We start from the raw sequence: 6670 nt of genomic DNA, 5'->3' as shown, positions 1-6670 counted from the left end.
TGTTCTTCTCAAAGATGTCGGCTTTGATGCTGTTGCCTGAGATAGTTGCAGTCACTCTGGACCTAGGTAATGCCTTTTTGCAAAAGGAAAACAAAGCTTTTCTGAAAATACAGTAATATTTTCATAGTAACAGTTTCTATTGGCCTGATTTGTAACATTGCAACATGTGGTACAAGATTGAAGTTCAGCAGAGAGGGTGGGTTAGGAAAGGTAGATTTAAGAATCATCAGCATAGAGATGTTAATTAAATCCCTGGGAACTGATGAAGTCACCAAGTGAAGTAGAATAGAGAGAGAAGAGAGCCCAGGACAGAACCCTGTAGAACAACTGTTTTAGAAGGCATGATCTCTAGATTAGAATCCAGCAAAAAGAGACTGAGAAGCAGTGTTCTTATAGAGAGAAGGAGAACCAGGAGAAGCAGGTTTCCCAGAAACCTGGAGGGAAGAGAGTATCAAAGGGAAAAGAATGATTAACAATATCAAAGGCAGCAGAGAGGTAAATGAGAATGAGGATTGATAATAGGCCATTGGATTTGGCATCAAAGACATCATTGGTAACTTTAGAGAGAGGAAGCTTGTGTGGAAGGGGTTAAGAAGGGCATGAAAGGAAGTAGAGGTACCTGTTGTAGATGACCTTTGAAAGGAATTTAGCCGCAAAGGGCAGAAGAGATATATGATGATAATGAGAATAGATGAGTCAAATGAGGGTTATTTGGTGTATTGGTGAAACAAAGACAAGTTGGTAGGCAATCGGGAAGCTGCCTATAGTCAGGGAGAGATTGAAGACAGGGTTAATAAATTTGCCACACTAAAGCTTTCTCTCTCAGACACCTTGAGGCTGTAATATGATGGCTGTACTAGGTATTTTTCCTCTCCGACACAGCTGAGTCTTTAAATGTATTATTAACTTGTATTTACAGTAAGCAGTTCTGATGTAATGGCTGCCCCTTTATATAATGGCCCCACTGTAACAAATGGAATGGTGATGTAACTAAATATTGTAAGGTGGATTGTCCATTATACCAAAGCTATAGCTGTTTTGAAAGAGGTGCTGGGACAACTGAACCACTTAGAAAAAAAAGGTGAATACCTGAATTGAAAGAATGGCCCACGTTCTATCAACTGTCACTAAGGGAGACCCAGATGGACTAGTGTTCACCACAACCAATCTCATCAGACTGTGGGCTCCCAGAGTAGAAGGAGTAGGTCAGGGCCAACCAGTTCCATGGGGATAGGACACTTCTTACATCAGGCTTGTTGAAGTGCTCCCTGGTGTCCCTGAAGCTATTTCTTTTTGTTTGTTTTTGTTTTTGCTTTTGCTTTTTGGAGGAGAAATTGGGGTTAAGTGACTTGCCCAAGGTCACATGACTAGTAAGTATTAAGTGTCTGAGGCCAGATTTGAACTCGGGTCCTCCTGACTCCAAGGCTAGTGCTCTATTCACTGTGCCACCTAGCCACCACTCCCTGAAGCTATTTCAAAGTAGCTTTAGTAAAGTTTAAGTTTACACTTGTATTGGGTATTGAGGCCTAGCTTATAGAAGAGTTTTCAAAGTGCTTTCCATATGTTATCTCATGTGGATCTTCACCCCCCAAAGAGTCCTCTGAGATGGTTGAAACAAGTATACTTATCTTCATTTTACAAAGTAGTAACTTGACCAGGGCCACTTGGCTAGTAACAGTAATGAAACTCAAACTAAGGTCTTCTGACTCTGTTTCTTAGAAGATTTTTTGAATGTATAATATTAAATTTATACGATTTTAAATATAGTTACCCATTTTTTTGAAGTTCACAAATACTAAGTTAAGAACTCCTGAACTTGACCTCCTCTAAGGCACTGAGGCCATGTCACTGAAAGGGACCTTTGAGGCCCTCTAGTCCAGATCTAGGATGTAGGAGGACATGAGGGGACACTGCTGGGGGCACATTGCTTGTTGTTTGTACTTCGTTCTCAAAGAGGACCATGACATGAGTGAAGTGATGTCATGCAAAGTGAACTGGATTTAAGTGAGAGGGTGCTGTGCATAATCATCGGGCTTGCTTTCTCCTCTGGAGCCATCTTGATCCAGTGGCAAGATATAGATCAGGATGACTGGAGATGGCCCAGGATGCAGGGAGCCTGTAGTTCCTCAAATCATGCTGAGTGTATCTCATAATATTTTCCCAGGACCTATGATACTTCTCTCCCCACATACATAAGTGACCTGAAAGGACCACAAGCCATTTTGATTCCTCTCTTGTTAGACAGCATCTCAAACAGGACTGTTGAATTCGTGGATTATATTGTACTAACTCCACCACATCATTGAAAAGTTGAATAAATCAACCAGAAGGGGAAGGATAACCTGGATCTCATATAGACCAGTCCCATCAGCACATGAGCCACAGTTAATGCCTGAAATTAGTTTACTTTAGGATTTACAGAGAAGCTGGCTCTTAGAGGGAGAAAGATAGGACAGAAAAGTTCTACTGAGGAAATAGAGGCAGGATTCTTGTAATGCTACTGTAACCTAGGTTACAGGCTGAGTTTATTTGATCAAATAGAGGAAGCCTCAGTGGATAGAGCACCTTCCCTGGAGTCAGGAGGACTGAGTTCAGATTTGGTCACAGACACTTGACACTCACTAACTGTGTGACCCTGTGCAAGTCACTTAACCCTGATTGTGATGCCAAAAAAAAAGAAAGAAAGCTTCAGGGGAATGAGGGACCATGGTGATTGGTTTAAAACATTTCTCCAAGTTGCCATACCCATGAAAGCCCTCTTGGGCAGTCCCTCAAGTCTCAAACAAAACACCTGTCTCTTAAACCCCCATTCTGCTGCCCCAAATCTGTAACCACATCTTCCTTTGGCAACCCTTTTGCCTTTTGTTTTTTGCACTTGGCCCTTGTATTCTTTCTAGGGGCTGATAGGGAGTCCTAAACTACCTCCTTTAAATGAGGCACAGTATGAGCTAGGCCTGGGAAGGAGCACATAGCAGAGACCCATTTTATATGAAACCAGTTGATCCGTGTCATTGTAAATATGGGTCATGTGGAAAAATCATGTACAAATGAGTCAGAATCAGGAAATATAGGCTTCACCAGCTTGCCCTTCCCTGGCTGAGAGCTGTGAATCGTGAGAAGCAAAGGTGGCAAGATAAAAAGAGAGTAAGGTAGAGAGTTTAAATACCATTTCCCAAAATGTTCCTAAGTAGCTTGTTAGGAAACAGGAGATGAATGACTTCAGAGTGAGATTGCAGGTGTTTAATGCACGCATGTGCATTGAAATAGAAATCAGAGTTTTATTTAAACATGTAAAGATGTGTTTAGAAGGAAGAGAGTCCTTTATTTGTTACAGGTTATTACAAAGCTACTATATAGAGAGTCTTTTCCGGTCCCCCAGCCCCATAAACATGATAGTCCTGGAAAAGGCCAACAGAATTCGGGCCGTTTGCTAGAAACACAAACAGGTATTTATCAAGTGCCTGTGGAGCCCAGAGCTAGGCTGGGTAGGTAACCTCAAAGAGCTTATCATCTAATAGCATTTAACAAAGAAGAGCAACTACCAAAAACAACTAATACATTTTGCCATCTCAGTGTATAATGACAAGATAATTTTTTTTTCTGCAACCATAATATATTCATGATACTTCTCTTAAATTATCCAAAGATAATAAAAGTTCACTCTCTCCTGACTTTTTGTTATTCTTGGTCAGGATAGGGGGACAGTTATGTTTTATCCTGTTCCACAATGGCCTGGAGAGGAGAGAAAACCTTCTTAGAAGCATCAGGGAAGTCACTGGGTTAATCATAGGGGCCAATGAAAGAAAAGAGGAGAGGAGTCCCAAGTCCTTTGTCCAGATTGTAATTCACATTAAGGACTTAAGCCTGGAGAAGTCCCACATCCCTCTGCAGAAGTATGCCGTGTTGGCATTCTGAATATTTTATGCCAAAGCCATTCTGCTTCAGCACTTTGATGGCTCTTTGATCTTCTGGGTGTGGCTGCTCCCTCCATCTATCCACACATCATACTGCCAAACTCTTCTCCACCTCTTCCTAGAACTCTTTTGGGGAGGAGTGATTTTCCCTCAATATACAGCGGGTGTTCTACATCTCTTGGCTTCATGTGGCTACAAGTGTCATCTATGGGTTGGCTGTCTCTTACCCTCACTCTCACTTGGGCAGAAACCTATCTCACCTTCTACATTTCTTTAATACACTTAAGTACATTATATAGAGGGGAGAGTGCTGAGCCTGGAGACAGGAAGACCTGGATCCAAAAGCAGCCTCAGATACTGCCTAGCTGTGTGGCCCTGGCCAAGTCTCTTATTTTTTCTTTTTTTCATTTGTAAAATTGGAATAGTAATAGTGCCTGCCTTGCAGGGTTGTTATGAGAGTCAAATGAGATAATATTTGGTTATAAAGTCCTCAGCAGGTACCGGGCAGAGTCTGCATTTATTATTTGCTTCTTTATTTTCTTCTACCTTTATCCACTTTGGTGTGCAATTCTTTACTGGTCATGATGCTACAGCTTTTTCACACTTAAAATAACCCTGGTAATGTCCCTTGGATGATCCATGATATCTATTCTTTAGAAACTCTGGGATCCTATGTTTCTCAGCTATGCTGAATCACCAGAAGTATATTGTTGTGAATAATAGTGTTATTATTTCAAGGGGAAGCTTGGGGTCATGAAAAGCACTGTGTAAATGCCCAAAGGCAACAATGGTACTATGCTTACACAGAACCAGGCTACATTCTTGCTTGCTTGTGCTACTTAAAGAGCAAGACTACCTGGAAATTCAGGGGATAGATTATAACCTGTAGCTTTGAGGCCTCATGTGGCCCTTTAGGTCCTCAAGTATGGCCCTCTGAATCCAAATTATCCCTTAATAAATAACAATAAAAATAACAAATCCCTTAATAAAAGGATTTGTTCTGTAAAACTTGGACTCAGTCAACAGACCACACTCTAGGACCTAGAAAGCCACATTTGACCTCAAGGCCACAGGTTCCACACCACCGGGCTATATTTCTTTCCATCCCAATGATTTTACAATGTTGTCAACAGGGAAACTGGGGACTTTAGTAGCTCAGGGATTTTTCTCAAACAGTACAAAGCTGGCTCCTTAATCAAATGTGGGAGTTTTTTTTTTCCTAGCTCCATACTCTAGCTTTATAAGTCCTAGAACAAGTTGTGCAACAACACAAGCTATTCTTATTTGGGGCACTTTTCTTGTTTTTGCCTTTTTATTTTTTTTCCAGGAGGAAATAAACTTTATTTTAAGAGTTTACATCACAAGCATTCATTTTGATGAGAGACCATACAAAGCATCTGCCTCATCCCAACATTTTATATTATCCCATATTATCTCCACAGTGGGGAACAGCTTTCCCCTCCTCAAAGGTTGTTCTGAAATAAAGATATTAGTGACAAATAGACAAAAAAAAACCAAAGTACTGGTGGTCTCAGTTTTCATTATCATTTCACTACTAATTATGCATTATGCTAAATTAGATTGGTCGTCAGAGTTGATTTTTCCATTTCTTCCTTTTGAAGGTCTCAATTAGGCTAATCCATTTGCAAACCTGCACTGCTTCAGCACCTCGCTAAAGCCCTCACACAGTTTGAGGTCACCCTGGTTCTGGGCAAACTCTAAGAACTGCTTCATGTCGTAGTGGCAGGGACCAAATTGCTGCTGCTGCTGCTGGTAGGCTGGCTGTGCTCCCTGAGGTTCCTGGTAGGTGATATCAGGCCTTGCAGGCTCAGTACTGCTCCTACCACCAAAGCCACTTGTAATGGCATGACCAATGGTGTGGCTTACAGCTGAACCCACTGCCACCCCGGCTGCGGTGGTAGCCATTTGGGCCATTAAACCCGGCTGCTTAGGGGCAGCAGGAGGGGCAACTACAGATGGTGGTACTGCTGCTGGTGGTGGTACAGCTCTCATTGGGAATGCCCGACTGGCCAGAGGGGCCACCCAGGAGGTCCAGCCCCTGCTTCCGCGCGGCATACTCAACTCCAAGCAGTAGACGTCCTGGGGAGAAGTCTTTTTTTTTTGCCTTTTTAGAGGGCAATTGGGGTTAAGTAACTTGCCCAAGGTTACATGGCTAGTTTGGTGCACGTTTCTAACACCAAGACAAACCTGTTCAAAAGAGCTTTAAATTAAATAGAGGGAGGCAGGTAGGAAGGGAGAGAAATGCAGAGAGAGAAGGATGGGGGTAGGGAGTGAGGGAGAGAGAGAGAGACAGAGAAACTGCATATATCTACCAAACTTGATGCCATAGGAGAGTAGCAACCAAAAAAATAGGAAGAGGAACAGCAGTAGAGATGCCTAGAAAATACAAGAAAGGACCCAGATATATCAGACATATACAGATGAATTCACCAAGTATGGAGAGTAGTTAAGGGTATCTAGAGATCCTAATGTAAGGAGGCAAATTCAGTCAGACACATTATTTAGCTGGAAGTCATGACTGGACCATGGCTTTAGAAGGGTGTAACATCTTCAATAGGACAACTCAGGTAACTAACTGTTAGATATAATGTGTATCAATCTTCTAGCAGATATTTGCTATTTGGTTTAGAGGAAATGATAGGCAGACCTGAGTATGTGAGATTGACCCAAGTACCATGCCATGTACTATACAATACCTTTTGTTGCAGACTGAAGCATACTTTCATTTTTTTTTG

The 6670-nt window shown here is 41.9% G+C and overlaps 1 pseudogene; it reads right to left on the bottom strand.

The window, feature by feature from the left end:
- Window positions 1-5512: 5512 nt before the first annotated feature.
- Window positions 5513-6036, bottom strand: LOC138150593 (coiled-coil-helix-coiled-coil-helix domain-containing protein 2 pseudogene; annotated as a pseudogene).
- Between the last annotated feature and the right edge of the window lie 634 nt (window positions 6037-6670).

This window comes from Petaurus breviceps, unplaced genomic scaffold (assembly GCF_028583685.1).
Source record: "Petaurus breviceps papuanus isolate PSGF00001 unplaced genomic scaffold, PetGlider_PUasm1.0 90881, whole genome shotgun sequence".
In the NCBI taxonomy this organism is placed as follows: domain Eukaryota; kingdom Metazoa; phylum Chordata; class Mammalia; order Diprotodontia; family Petauridae; genus Petaurus; species Petaurus breviceps.
The sequence above is the reverse complement of the archived record's forward strand: the minus strand, read 5'-3'. Positions and strand labels throughout refer to the sequence as shown.